We start from the raw sequence: 13572 nt of genomic DNA, 5'->3' as shown, positions 1-13572 counted from the left end.
GAGGTCAGTATGCGGTCATCGTACTTTATTCTCCACACTCCAAACTGGGCGTATTCAGAGGAAGTAGTCCAATACTGGAAAACGTATACTGCATCTGCCCCAGTCAGGATGCACTTCAGCCTGTACAATCACAAGACCCTTTGTAGCTGGCTGTGGAATCTCTGCTCTCTGCTCTACTGGGTTATCTCAGTTCCTCCTCTGTCCACTAGGTGTCAGTACAATCTGTTTTTCCCCCCAGCCCTAGAAGTTGTTTTGCTAGGAACCTTTGTTTCGCAGCCGTTGTTTCCCCATATCCGGGGTGCTCAGTAGACAGCACACTGCTTGGCCATGACGTCAGCAGAGGTCCCTTAGTACACTGGGATTTAGCCTCTACCAATGTCCAAGTCTGACAACTCCTGAATGGTGAGTTTCTATGTATTCTGCTCGGTGTGTGTACACTGTATTCTGCTCGGTGTGTGGGGAGCGTGTGCTGCTGGTGTACACTGTATTCTGCACGGTGTGTGGGGAGTGTGTGCTGCTGGTGTACACTGTATTCTGCTCGGTGTGTGGGGAGTGTGTGCTGCTGGTGTACACTGTATTCTGCTCTGTGTGTGGGGAGTGTGTGCTGCTGGTGTACACTGTATTCTGCTCGGTGTGTGGGGAGCGTGTGCTGCTGGTGTACACTGTATTCTGCTCGGTGTGTGTACACTGTATTCTGCTCGGTGTGGGAAGCGTGTGCTGCTGGTGTACACTGTATTCTGCTCTGTGTGTGGGGAGTGTGTGCTGCTGGTGTACACTGTATTCTGCTCGGTGTGTGGGGAGTGTGTGCTGCTGGTGTACACTGTATTCTGCTCGGTGTGTGGGGAGTGTGTGCTGCTGGTGTACACTGTATTCTGCACGGTGTGTGGGGAGTGTGTGCTGCTGGTGTACACTGTATTCTGCTCGGTGTGTGGGGAGTGTGTGCTGCTGGTGTACACTGTATTCTGCTCTGTGTGTGGGGAGTGTGTGCTGCTGGTGTACACTGTATTCTGCTCGGTGTGTGGGGAGCGTGTGCTGCTGGTGTACACTGTATTCTGCTCGGTGTGTGTACACTGTATTCTGCTCGGTGTGGGAAGCGTGTGCTGCTGGTGTACACTGTATTCTGCTCTGTGTGTGGGGAGTGTGTGCTGCTGGTGTACACTGTATTCTGCTCGGTGTGTGGGGAGTGTGTGCTGCTGGTGTACACTGTATTCTGCTCGGTGTGTGGGGAGTGTGTGCTGCTGGTGTACACTGTATTCTGCACGGTGTGTGGGGAGTGTGTGCTGCTGGTGTACACTGTATTCTGCTCGGTGTGTGGGGAGTGTGTGCTGCTGGTGTACACTGTATTCTGCTCTGTGTGTGGGGAGTGTGTGCTGCTGGTGTACACTGTATTCTGCTCGGTGTGTGGGGAGCGTGTGCTGCTGGTGTACACTGTATTCTGCTCGGTGTGTGTACACTGTATTCTGCTCGGTGTGGGAAGCGTGTGCTGCTGGTGTACACTGTATTCTGCTCTGTGTGTGGGGAGTGTGTGCTGCTGGTGTACACTGTATTCTGCTCGGTGTGTGGGGAGTGTGTGCTGCTGGTGTACACTGTATTCTGCTCGGTGTGTGGGGAGTGTGTGCTGCTGGTGTACACTGTATTCTGCTCGGTGTGTGGGGAGCGTGTGCTGCTGGTGTACACTGTATTCTGCTCTGTGTGTGGGGAGTGTGTGCTGCGGGTGTACACTGTATTCTGCTCGGTGTGTGTGGGGGGTGTGTGTGCTGCTGGTGTACACTGTATTCTGCTCGGTGTGTGGGGAGTGTGTGCTGCTGGTGTACACTGTATTCTGCTCGGTGTGTGGGGAGTGTGTGCTGCTGGTGTACACTGTATTCTGCTCGGTGTGTACTGTATTCTGCTCGGTGTGTGGGGAGTGTGTGCTGCTGGTGTACACTGTATTCTGCTCGGTGTGTGGGGAGTGTGTGCTGCTGGTGTACACTGTATTCTGCTCTGTGTGTGGGGAGCGTGTGCTGCTGGTGTACACTGTATTCTGCTCGGTGTGTGGGGAGTGTGTGCTGCTGGTGTACACTGTATTCTGCTCGGTGTGTGGGGAGTGTGTGCTGCTGGTATACACTGTATTCTGCTCGGTGTGTGGGGAGTGTGTGCTGCTGGTATACACTGTATTCTGCTCGGTGTGTGTACACTGTATTCTGCTCGGTGTGTGGGGAGTGTGTGCTGCTGGTGTACACTGTATTCTGCTCGGTGTGTGGGGAGTGTGTGCTGCTGGTGTACACTGTATTCTGCTCGGTGTGTGGGGAGTGTGTGCTGCTGGTGTACACTGTATTCTGCACGGTGTGTGGGGAGTGTGTGCTGCTGGTGTACACTGTATTCTGCTCGGTGTGTGGGGAGTGTGTGCTGCTGGTGTACACTGTATTCTGCTCGGTGTGTGGGGAGCGTGTGCTGCTGGTGTACACTGTATTCTGCTCGGTGTGTGTACACTGTATTCTGCTCGGTGTGGGAAGCGTGTGCTGCTGGTGTACACTGTATTCTGCTCTGTGTGTGGGGAGTGTGTGCTGCTGGTGTACACTGTATTCTGCTCGGTGTGTGGGGAGTGTGTGCTGCTGGTGTACACTGTATTCTGCTCGGTGTGTGGGGAGTGTGTGCTGCTGGTGTACACTGTATTCTGCTCGGTGTGTGGGGAGCGTGTGCTGCTGGTGTACACTGTATTCTGCTCTGTGTGTGGGGAGTGTGTGCTGCTGGTGTACACTGTATTCTGCTCGGTGTGTGGGGAGTGTGTGCTGCTGGTGTACACTGTATTCTGCTCGGTGTGTGGGGAGTGTGTGCTGCTGGTGTACACTGTATTCTGCTCGGTGTGTGGGGAGTGTGTGCTGCTGGTGTACACTGTATTCTGCTCGGTGTGTGGGGAGTGTGTGCTGCTGGTGTACACTGTATTCTGCTCTGTGTGTGGGGAGCGTGTGCTGCTGGTGTACACTGTATTCTGCTCGGTGTGTGGGGAGTGTGTGCTGCTGGTGTACACTGTATTCTGCTCGGTGTGTGGGGAGTGTGTGCTGCTGGTATACACTGTATTCTGCTCGGTGTGTGGGGAGTGTGTGCTGCTGGTATACACTGTATTCTGCTCGGTGTGTGTACACTGTATTCTGCTCGGTGTGTGTACACTGTATTCTGCTCGGTGTGTGGGGAGTGTGTGCTGCTGGTGTACACTGTATTCTGCTCTGTGTGTGGGGAGTGTGTGCTGCTGGTGTACACTGTATTCTGCTCTGTGTGTGGGGAGTGTGTGCTGCTGGTGTACACTGTATTCTGCTCTGTGTGTGGGGAGTGTGTGCTGCTGGTGTACACTGTATTCTGCTCGGTGTGTGGGGAGTGTGTGCTGCTGGTGTACACTGTATTCTGCTCGGTGTGTGGGGAGTGTGTGCTGCTGGTGTACACTGTATTCTGCTCGGTGTGTGGGGAGTGTGTGCTGCTGGTGTACACTGTATTCTGCTCGGTGTGTGGGGAGTGTGTGCTGCTGGTGTACACTGTATTCTGCTCGGTGTGTGGGGAGCGTGTGCTGCTGGTGTACACTGTATTCTGCTCTGTGTGTGGGGAGCGTGTGCTGCTGGTGTACACTGTATTCTGCTCGGTGTGTGGGGAGCGTGTGCTGCTGGTGTACACTGTATTCTGCTCGGTGTGTGGGGAGCGTGTGCTGCTGGTGTACACTGTATTCTGCTCGGTGTGTGGGGAGCGTGTGCTGCTGGTGTACACTGTATTCTGCTCGGTGTGTGGGGAGTGTGTGCTGCTGGTGTACACTGTATTCTGCTCGGTGTGTGGGGAGTGTGTGCTGCTGGTGTACACTGTATTCTGCTCGGTGTGTGGGGAGTGTGTGCTGCTGGTGTACACTGTATTCTGCTCGGTGTGTGGGGAGTGTGTGCTGCTGGTGTACACTGTATTCTGCTCGGTGTGTGGGGAGTGTGTGCTGCTGGTGTATACTGTATTCTGCACGGTGTGTGGGGAGTGTGTGCTGCTGGTGTACACTGTATTCTGCTCGGTGTGTGTACACTGTATTCTGCTCGGTGTGGGAAGCGTGTGCTGCTGGTGTACACTGTATTCTGCTCTGTGTGTGGGGAGTGTGTGCTGCTGGTGTACACTGTATTCTGCTCGGTGTGTGGGGAGTGTGTGCTGCTGGTGTACACTGTATTCTGCTCGGTGTGTGGGGAGTGTGTGCTGCTGGTGTACACTGTATTCTGCTCGGTGTGTGGGGAGTGTGTGCTGCTGGTGTACACTGTATTCTGCTCGGTGTGTGGGGAGTGTGTGCTGCTGGTGTACACTGTATTCTGCTCGGTGTGTGGGGAGTGTGTGCTGCTGGTGTATACTGTATTCTGCACGGTGTGTGGGGAGTGTGTGCTGCTGGTGTACACTGTATTCTGCTCGGTGTGTGTACACTGTATTCTGCTCGGTGTGTAGGGAGTGTGTGCTGCTGGTGTACACTGTATTCTGCACGGTGTGTGGGGAGTGTGTGCTGCTGGTATACACTGTATTCTGCTCGGTGTGTGTACACTGTATTCTGCTCGGTGTGTGTACACTGTATTCTGCTCGGTGTGTGGGGAGTGTGTGCTGCTGGTGTACACTGTATTCTGCTCTGTGTGTGGGGAGTGTGTGCTGCTGGTGTACACTGTATTCTGCTCTGTGTGTGGGGAGTGTGTGCTGCTGGTGTACACTGTATTCTGCTCGGTGTGTGGGGAGTGTGTGCTGCTGGTGTACACTGTATTCTGCTCGGTGTGTGGGGAGTGTGTGCTGCTGGTGTACACTGTATTCTGCTCGGTGTGTGGGGAGTGTGTGCTGCTGGTGTACACTGTATTCTGCTCGGTGTGTGGGGAGTGTGTGCTGCTGGTGTACACTGTATTCTGCTCGGTGTGTGGGGAGCGTGTGCTGCTGGTGTACACTGTATTCTGCTCGGTGTGTGGGGAGTGTGTGCTGCTGGTGTACACTGTATTCTGCACGGTGTGTGGGGAGTGTGTGCTGCTGGTATACACTGTATTCTGCTCGGTGTGTGTACACTGTATTCTGCTCGGTGTGTGTACACTGTATTCTGCTCGGTGTGTGGGGAGTGTGTGCTGCTGGTGTACACTGTATTCTGCTCTGTGTGTGGGGAGTGTGTGCTGCTGGTGTACACTGTATTCTGCTCGGTGTGTGGGGAGTGTGTGCTGCTGGTGTACACTGTATTCTGCTCGGTGTGTGGGGAGTGTGTGCTGCTGGTGTACACTGTATTCTGCTCGGTGTGTGGGGAGCGTGTGCTGCTGGTGTACACTGTATTCTGCTCGGTGTGTGGGGAGCGTGTGCTGCTGGTGTACACTGTATTCTGCTCGGTGTGTGGGGAGTGTGTGCTGCTGGTGTACACTGTATTCTGCTCGGTGTGTGGGGAGTGTGTGCTGCTGGTGTACACTGTATTCTGCTCGGTGTGTGGGGAGTGTGTGCTGCTGGTGTACACTGTATTCTGCTCGGTGTGTGGGGAGTGTGTGCTGCTGGTGTATACTGTATTCTGCACGGTGTGTGGGGAGTGTGTGCTGCTGGTGTACACTGTATTCTGCTCGGTGTGTGTACACTGTATTCTGCTCGGTGTGTGGGAAGTGTGTGCTGCTGGTGTACACTGTATTCTGCACGGTGTGTGGGGAGTGTGTGCTGCTGGTGTACACTGTATTCTGCTCGGTGTGTGTACACTGTATTCTGCTCGGTGTGGGAAGCGTGTGCTGCTGGTGTACACTGTATTCTGCTCTGTGTGTGGGGAGTGTGTGCTGCTGGTGTACACTGTATTCTGCTCTGTGTGTGGGGAGTGTGTGCTGCTGGTGTACACTGTATTCTGCTCGGTGTGTGGGGAGTGTGTGCTGCTGGTGTACACTGTATTCTGCTCGGTGTGTGGGGAGTGTGTGCTGCTGGTGTACACTGTATTCTGCTCTGTGTGTGGGGAGTGTGTGCTGCTGGTGTACACTGTATTCTGCTCGGTGTGTGGGGAGCGTGTGCTGCTGGTGTACACTGTATTCTGCTCGGTGTGTGGGGAGTGTGTGCTGCTGGTGTACACTGTATTCTGCTCGGTGTGTGGGGAGTGTGTGCTGCTGGTGTACACTGTATTCTGCTCGGTGTGTGGGGAGTGTGTGCTGCTGGTGTACACTGTATTCTGCTCGGTGTGTGGGGAGTGTGTGCTGCTGGTGTATACTGTATTCTGCACGGTGTGTGGGGAGTGTGTGCTGCTGGTGTACACTGTATTCTGCTCGGTGTGTGTACACTGTATTCTGCTCGGTGTGTGGGGAGTGTGTGCTGCTGGTGTACACTGTATTCTGCACGGTGTGTGGGGAGTGTGTGCTGCTGGTATACACTGTATTCTGCTCGGTGTGTGTACACTGTATTCTGCTCGGTGTGTGTACACTGTATTCTGCTCGGTGTGTGGGGAGTGTGTGCTGCTGGTGTACACTGTATTCTGCTCTGTGTGTGGGGAGTGTGTGCTGCTGGTGTACACTGTATTCTGCTCTGTGTGTGGGGAGTGTGTGCTGCTGGTGTACACTGTATTCTGCTCTGTGTGTGGGGAGTGTGTGCTGCTGGTGTACACTGTATTCTGCTCTGTGTGTGGGGAGTGTGTGCTGCTGGTGTACACTGTATTCTGCTCGGTGTGTGGGGAGTGTGTGCTGCTGGTGTACACTGTATTCTGCTCTGTGTGTGGGGAGTGTGTGCTGCTGGTGTACACTGTATTCTGCTCTGTGTGTGGGGAGCGTGTGCTGCTGGTGTACACTGTATTCTGCTCGGTGTGTGGGGAGCGTGTGCTGCTGGTGTACACTGTATTCTGCTCGGTGTGTGGGGAGTGTGTGCTGCTGGTGTACACTGTATTCTGCTCGGTGTGTGGGGAGTGTGTGCTGCTGGTGTACACTGTATTCTGCTCGGTGTGTGGGGAGTGTGTGCTGCTGGTGTACACTGTATTCTGCTCGGTGTGTGGGGAGTGTGTGCTGCTGGTGTATACTGTATTCTGCACGGTGTGTGGGCAGTGTGTGCTGCTGGTGTACACTGTATTCTGCTCGGTGTGTGTACACTGTATTCTGCTCGGTGTGTGGGGAGTGTGTGCTGCTGGTGTACACTGTATTCTGCACGGTGTGTGGGGAGTGTGTGCTGCTGGTATACACTGTATTCTGCTCGGTGTGTGTACACTGTATTCTGCTCGGTGTGTGTACACTGTATTCTGCTCGGTGTGTGGGGAGTGTGTGCTGCTGGTGTACACTGTATTCTGCACGGTGTGTGGGGAGTGTGTGCTGCTGGTGTACACTGTATTCTGCTCGGTGTGTGGGAAGCGTGTGCTGCTGGTGTACACTGTATTCTGCTCTGTGTGTGGGGAGTGTGTGCTGCTGGTGTACACTGTATTCTGCTCTGTGTGTGGGGAGTGTGTGCTGCTGGTGTACACTGTATTCTGCTCGGTGTGTGGGGAGTGTGTGCTGCTGGTGTACACTGTATTCTGCTCGGTGTGTGGGGAGTGTGTGCTGCTGGTGTACACTGTATTCTGCTCGGTGTGTGGGGAGTGTGTGCTGCTGGTGTACACTGTATTCTGCTCGGTGTGTGGGGAGCGTGTGCTGCTGGTGTACACTGTATTCTGCTCGGTGTGTGGGGAGTGTGTGCTGCTGGTGTACACTGTATTCTGCTCGGTGTGTGGGGAGTGTGTGCTGCTGGTGTACACTGTATTCTGCTCGGTGTGTGGGGAGTGTGTGCTGCTGGTGTACACTGTATTCTGCTCGGTGTGTGGGGAGTGTGTGCTGCTGGTGTACACTGTATTCTGCTCGGTGTGTGGGGAGTGTGTGCTGCTGGTGTATACTGTATTCTGCACGGTGTGTGGGGAGTGTGTGCTGCTGGTGTACACTGTATTCTGCACGGTGTGTGTACACTGTATTCTGCTCGGTGTGTGGGGAGTGTGTGCTGCTGGTGTACACTGTATTCTGCACGGTGTGTGGGGAGTGTGCTGCTGGTATACACTGTATTCTGCTCGGTGTGTGTACACTGTATTCTGCTCGGTGTGTGTACACTGTATTCTGCTCGGTGTGTGGGGAGTGTGTGCTGCTGGTGTACACTGTATTCTGCACGGTGTGTGGGGAGTGTGTGCTGCTGGTGTACACTGTATTCTGCTCGGTGTGTGTACACTGTATTCTGCTCGGTGTGTGGGAAGCATGTGCTGCTGGTGTACACTGTATTCTGCTCTGTGTGTGGGAAGCATGTGCTGCTGGTGTACACTGTATTCTGCTCTGTGTGTGGGGAGTGTGTGCTGCTGGTGTACACTGTATTCTGCTCTGTGTGTGGGGAGTGTGTGCTGCTGGTGTACACTGTATTCTGCTCTGTGTGTGGGAAGCATGTGCTGCTGGTGTACACTGTATTCTGCTCTGTGTGTGGGGAGTGTGTGCTGCTGGTGTACACTGTATTCTGCTCTGTGTGTGGGGAGTGTGTGCTGCTGGTGTACACTGTATTCTGCTCTGTGTGTGGGGAGTGTGTGCTGCTGGTGTACACTGTATTCTGCTCGGTGTGTGGGGAGTGTGTGCTGCTGGTGTACACTGTATTCTGCTCGGTGTGTGGGGAGTGTGTGCTGCTGGTGTACACTGTATTCTGCTCGGTGTGTGGGGAGTGTGTGCTGCGGGTGTACACTGTATTCTGCTCGGTGTGTGTGGGGGGTGTGTGTGCTGCTGGTGTACACCATATTCTGCTCGGTGTGTGAGGAGTGTGTGCTGCTGGTGTACACTGTATTCTGCTCGGTGTGTGGGGAGTGTGTGCTGCGGGTGTACGCTGTATTCTGCTCGGTGTGTGGGGAGTGTGTGCTGCTGGTGTACACTGTATTCTGCTCGGTGTGTGGGGAGTGTGTGCTGCTGGTGTACACTGTATTCTGCTCTGTGTGTGGGGAGTGTGTGCTGCGGGTGTACACTGTATTCTGCTCTGTGTGTGGGGAGTGTGTGCTGCGGGTGTACACTGTATTCTGCTCGGTGTGTGTGTGGGGGGTGTGTGTGCTGCTGGTGTACACTATATTCTGCTCGGTGTGTCAGGAGTGTGTGCTGCTGGTGTACACTGTATTCTGCTCGGTGTGTGGGGAGTGTGTGCTGCTGGTGTACACTGTATTCTGCTCGGTGTGTGGGGAGTGTGTGCTGCTGGTGTACACTGTATTCTGCTCGGTGTGTGGGGAGCGTGTGCTGCTGGTGTACACTGTATTCTGCTCGGTGTGTGGGGAGCGTGTGCTGCTGGTGTACACTGTATTCTGCTCGGTGTGTGGGGAGTGTGCTGCTGGTGTACACTGTATTCTGCTCGGTGTGTGGGGAGCGTGTGCTGCTGGTGTACACTGTATTCTGCTCTGTGTGTGGGGAGTGTGTGCTGCTGGTGTACACTGTATTCTGCTCGGTGTGTGGGGAGCGTGTGCTGCTGGTGTACACTGTATTCTGCTCGGTGTGTGGGGAGCGTGTGCTGCTGGTGTACACTGTATTCTGCTCTGTGTGTGGGGAGTGTGTGCTGCGGGTGTACACTTTATTCTGCTCGATGTGTGTGGGGGGTGTGTGTGCTGCTGGTGTACACTGTATTCTGCTCGGTGTGTGGGGAGTGTGTGCTGCTGGTGTACACTGTATTCTGCTCGGTGTGTGGGGAGTGTGTGCTGCTGGTGTACACTGTATTCTGCTCGGTGTGTGGGGAGCGTGTGCTGCTGGTGTACACTGTATTCTGCTCGGTGTGTGGGGAGCGTGTGCTGCTGGTGTACACTGTATTCTGCTCGGTGTGTGGGGAGTGTGCTGCTGGTGTACACTGTATTCTGCTCGGTGTGTGGGGAGTGTGTGCTGCTGGTGTACACTGTATTCTGCTCTGTGTGTGGGGAGTGTGTGCTGCTGGTGTACACTGTATTCTGCTCGGTGTGTGGGGAGTGTGTGCTGCGGGTGTACGCTGTATTCTGCTCGGTGTGTGGGGAGTGTGTGCTGCTGGTGTACGCTGTATTCTGCTCGGTGTGTGGGGAGCGTGTGCTGCTGGTGTACGCTGTATTCTGCTCGGTGTGTGGGGAGTGTGTGCTGCTGGTGTACACTGTATTCTGCTCGGTGTGTGGGGAGCGTGTGCTGCTGGTGTACACTGTATTCTGCTCTGTGTGTGGGGAGTGTGTGCTGCGGGTGTACACTTTATTCTGCTCGATGTGTGTATGGGGAGTGTGTGCTGCTGGTGTACACTGTATTCTGCTCGGTGTGTGGGGAGTGTGTGCTGCTGGTGTACACTGTATTCTGCTCGGTGTGTGGGGAGCGTGTGCTGCTGGTGTACACTGTATTCTGCTCTGTGTGTGGGGAGCGTGTGCTGCTGGTGTACACTGTATTCTGCTCTGTGTGTGGGGAGTGTGTGCTGCGGGTGTACACTGTATTCTGCTCGGTGTGTGTGGGGGGTGTGTGTGCTGCTGGTGTACACTGTATTCTGCTCGGTGTGTGGGGAGTGTGTGCTGCTGGTGTACGCTGTATTCTGCTCGGTGTGTGGGGAGTGTGTGCTGCTGGTGTACGCTGTATTCTGCTCGGTGTGTGGGGAGCGTGTGCTGCTGGTGTACACTGTATTCTGCTCTGTGTGTGGGGAGCGTGTGCTGCGGGTGTACACTGTATTCTGCTCGGTGTGTGTGGGGGGTGTGTGTGCTGCTGGTGTACACTGTATTCTGCTCGGTGTGTGGAGAGTGTGTGCTGCTGGTGTACACTGTATTCTGCTCGGTGTGTGGGGAGTGTGTGCTGCTGGTGTACACTGTATTCTGCTCGGTGTGTGGGGAGCATGTGCTGCTGGTGTACACTGTATTCTGCACGGTGTGTGGGGGAGCGTGTGCTGCTGGTGTACACTGTATTTTGCTCGGTGTGTGGGGAGTGTGTGCTGCTGGTGTACACTGTATTCTGCTCGGTGTGGGGAGCGTGTGCTGCTGGTGTACACTGTATTCTGCTCGTTGTGTGGGGAGCGTGTGCTGCTGGTGTACACTGTATTCTGCTCGGTGTGTGGGGAGTGTGTGCTGCTGGTGTACACTGTATTCTGCTCGTTGTGTGGGTAGCGTGTGCTGCTGGTGTACACTGTATTCTGCTCGTTGTGTGGGGAGCGTGTGCTGCTGGTGTACACTGTATTCTGCTCGTTGTGTGGGGAGCGTGTGCTGCTGGTGTACACTGTATTCTGCTCGTTGTGTGGGGAGCGTGTGCTGCTGGTGTACACTGTATTCTGCTCGTTGTGTGGGGAGCGTGTGCTGCTGGTGTACACTGTATTCTGCTCGTTGTGTGGGGAGTGTGTGCTGCTGGTGTACACTGTATTTTGCTCGTTGTGTGGGGAGCGTGTGCTGCTGGTGTACACTGTATTCTGCTCGTTGTGTGGGGAGTGTGTGCTGCTGGTGTACACTGTATTCTGCTCGGTGTGGGGAGCGTGTGCTGCTGGTGTACACTGTATTCTGCTCGGTGTGTGGGGAGTGTGTGCTGCTGGTGTACACTGTATTCTGCTCGGTGTGTGTGGGGGGGGGGGTGCTGCGGGTGTACACTGTATTCTGCTCGGTGTGTGGGGGTGTGTGCTGCGGGTGTACACTGTATTCTGCTCGGTGTGTGGGGAGTGTGTGCTGCTGGTGTACACTGTATTCTGCTCGGTGTGTGTACACTGTATTCTGCTCGGTGTGTGGGGGAGTGTGTGCTGCTGGTGTACACTGTATTCTGCTCGGTGTGTGGGAAGCGTGTGCTGCTGGTGTACACTGTATTCTGCTCTGTGTGTGGGGAGTGTGTGCTGCGGGTGTACACTGTATTCTGCTCGGTGTGTGTGGGGGGGTGTGTGTGCTGCTGGTGTACACTGTATTCTACTCGGTGTGTGGGGAGCGTGTGCTGCTGGTGTACACTGTATTCTACTCGGTGTGTGGGGAGTGTGTGCACACTGTATTCTGCTCGGTGTGTGGGGAGCGTGTGCTGCTGGTGTACACTGTATTCTGCTCTGTGTGTGGGGAGTGTGTGCTGCTGGTGTACACTGTATTCTGCTCGGTGTGTGGGGAGTGTGTGCTGCTGGTGTACACTGTATTCTGCTCGTTGTGTGGGGAGCGTGTGCTGCTGGTGTACACTGTATTCTGCACGGTGTGTGGGGAGCGTGTGCTGCTGGTGTACACTGTATTCTGCTCGGTGTGTGGGGAGCGTGTTCTGCGGGTGTATACTGTATTCTGCTCGGTGTGTGGGGAGCGTGTGCTGCTGGTGTACACTGTATTCTGCTCGGTGTGGGGAGCGTGTGCTGCTGGTGTACACTGTATTCTGCTCGTTGTGTGGGGAGCGTGTGCTGCTGGTGTACACTGTATTCTGCTCGGTGTGGGGAGCGTGTGCTGCTGGTGTACACTGTATTCTGCTCGTTGTGTGGGGAGTGTGTGCTGCTGGTGTACACTGTATTCTGCTCGTTGTGTGGGGAGTGTGTGCTGCTGGTGTACACTGTATTCTGCTCGGTGTGGGGAGCGGTGTGCTGCTGGTGTACACTGTATTCTGCTCGTTGTGTGGGGAGCGTGTGCTGCTGGTGTACACTGTATTCTGCTCGTTGTGTGGGGAGTGTGTGCTGCTGGTGTACACTGTATTCTGCTCGGTGTGGGGAGCGTGTGCTGCTGGTGTACACTGTATTCTGCTCGTTGTGTGGGGAGTGTGTGCTGCTGGTGTACACTGTATTCTGCTCGGTGTGGGGAGCGTGTGCTGCTGGTGTACACTGTATTCTGCTCGGTGTGTGGGGGGGGGGGGGGGGGTGCTGCGGGTGTACACTGTATTCTGCTCGGTGTGGGGAGCGTGTGCTGCTGGTGTACACTGTATTCTGCTCGTTGTGTGGGGAGCGTGTGCTGCTGGTGTACACTGTATTCTGCTCGTTGTGTGGGAGCGTGTGCTGCTGGTGTACACTGTATTCTGCTCGTTGTGTGGGAGCGTGTGCTGCTGGTGTACACTGTATTCTGCTCGGTGTGTGGGGAGTGTGTGCTGCTGGTGTACACTGTATTCTGCTCGGTGTGGGAGCGTGTGCTGCTGGTGTACACTGTATTCTGCTCGTTGTGTGGGGAGCGTGTGCTGCTGGTGTACACTGTATTCTGCTCGGTGTGGGGAGCGTGTGCTGCTGCGGTGTACACTGTATTCTGCTCGTTGTGTGGGGAGTGTGTGCTGCTGGTGTACACTGTATTCTGCTCGTTGTGTGGGGAGTGTGTGCTGCTGGTGTACACTGTATTCTGCTCGGTGTGGGGAGCGTGTGCTGCTGGTGTACACTGTATTCTGCTCGTTGTGTGGGGAGCGTGTGCTGCTGGTGTACACTGTATTCTGCTCGTTGTGTGGGGAGTGTGTGCTGCTGGTGTACACTGTATTCTGCTCGGTGTGGGGAGCGTGTGCTGCTGGTGTACACTGTATTCTGCTCGTTGTGTGGGGAGTGTGTGCTGCTGGTGTACACTGTATTCTGCTCGGTGTGGGGAGCGTGTGCTGCTGGTGTACACTGTATTCTGCTCGGTGTGTGGGGGGGGGGGGGTGCTGCTGGGTGTACACTGTATTCTGCTCGGTGTGGGGAGCGTGTGCTGCTGGTGTACACTGTATTCTGCTCGTTGTGTGGGGAGCGTGTGCTGCTGGTGTACACTGT

The 13572-nt window shown here is 55.0% G+C and overlaps 1 protein-coding gene across 2 annotated transcripts in view; it reads left to right on the top strand.

Annotated features, from left to right (window-relative positions):
• The first annotated feature begins 293 nt into the window (after nt 1–293).
• CCDC28A (coiled-coil domain containing 28A) overlaps nt 294–13572 on the top strand; it is an 86524-nt gene continuing 73245 nt past the window's right edge. The window contains exon 1 of one of the 2 annotated variants that reach the window (XM_075339824.1): nt 294–402. The gene's annotated coding sequence lies outside the window, so the exon portion shown is untranslated. The remainder of the gene's footprint in view (nt 403–13572) is intronic. The other variant, XM_075339825.1, reaches the window with a different exon arrangement.

This window comes from Anomaloglossus baeobatrachus, chromosome 3 (genome assembly GCF_048569485.1).
Source record: "Anomaloglossus baeobatrachus isolate aAnoBae1 chromosome 3, aAnoBae1.hap1, whole genome shotgun sequence".
In the NCBI taxonomy this organism is placed as follows: domain Eukaryota; kingdom Metazoa; phylum Chordata; class Amphibia; order Anura; family Aromobatidae; genus Anomaloglossus; species Anomaloglossus baeobatrachus.
This window is presented reverse-complemented; position numbering and strand designations above follow the sequence as displayed.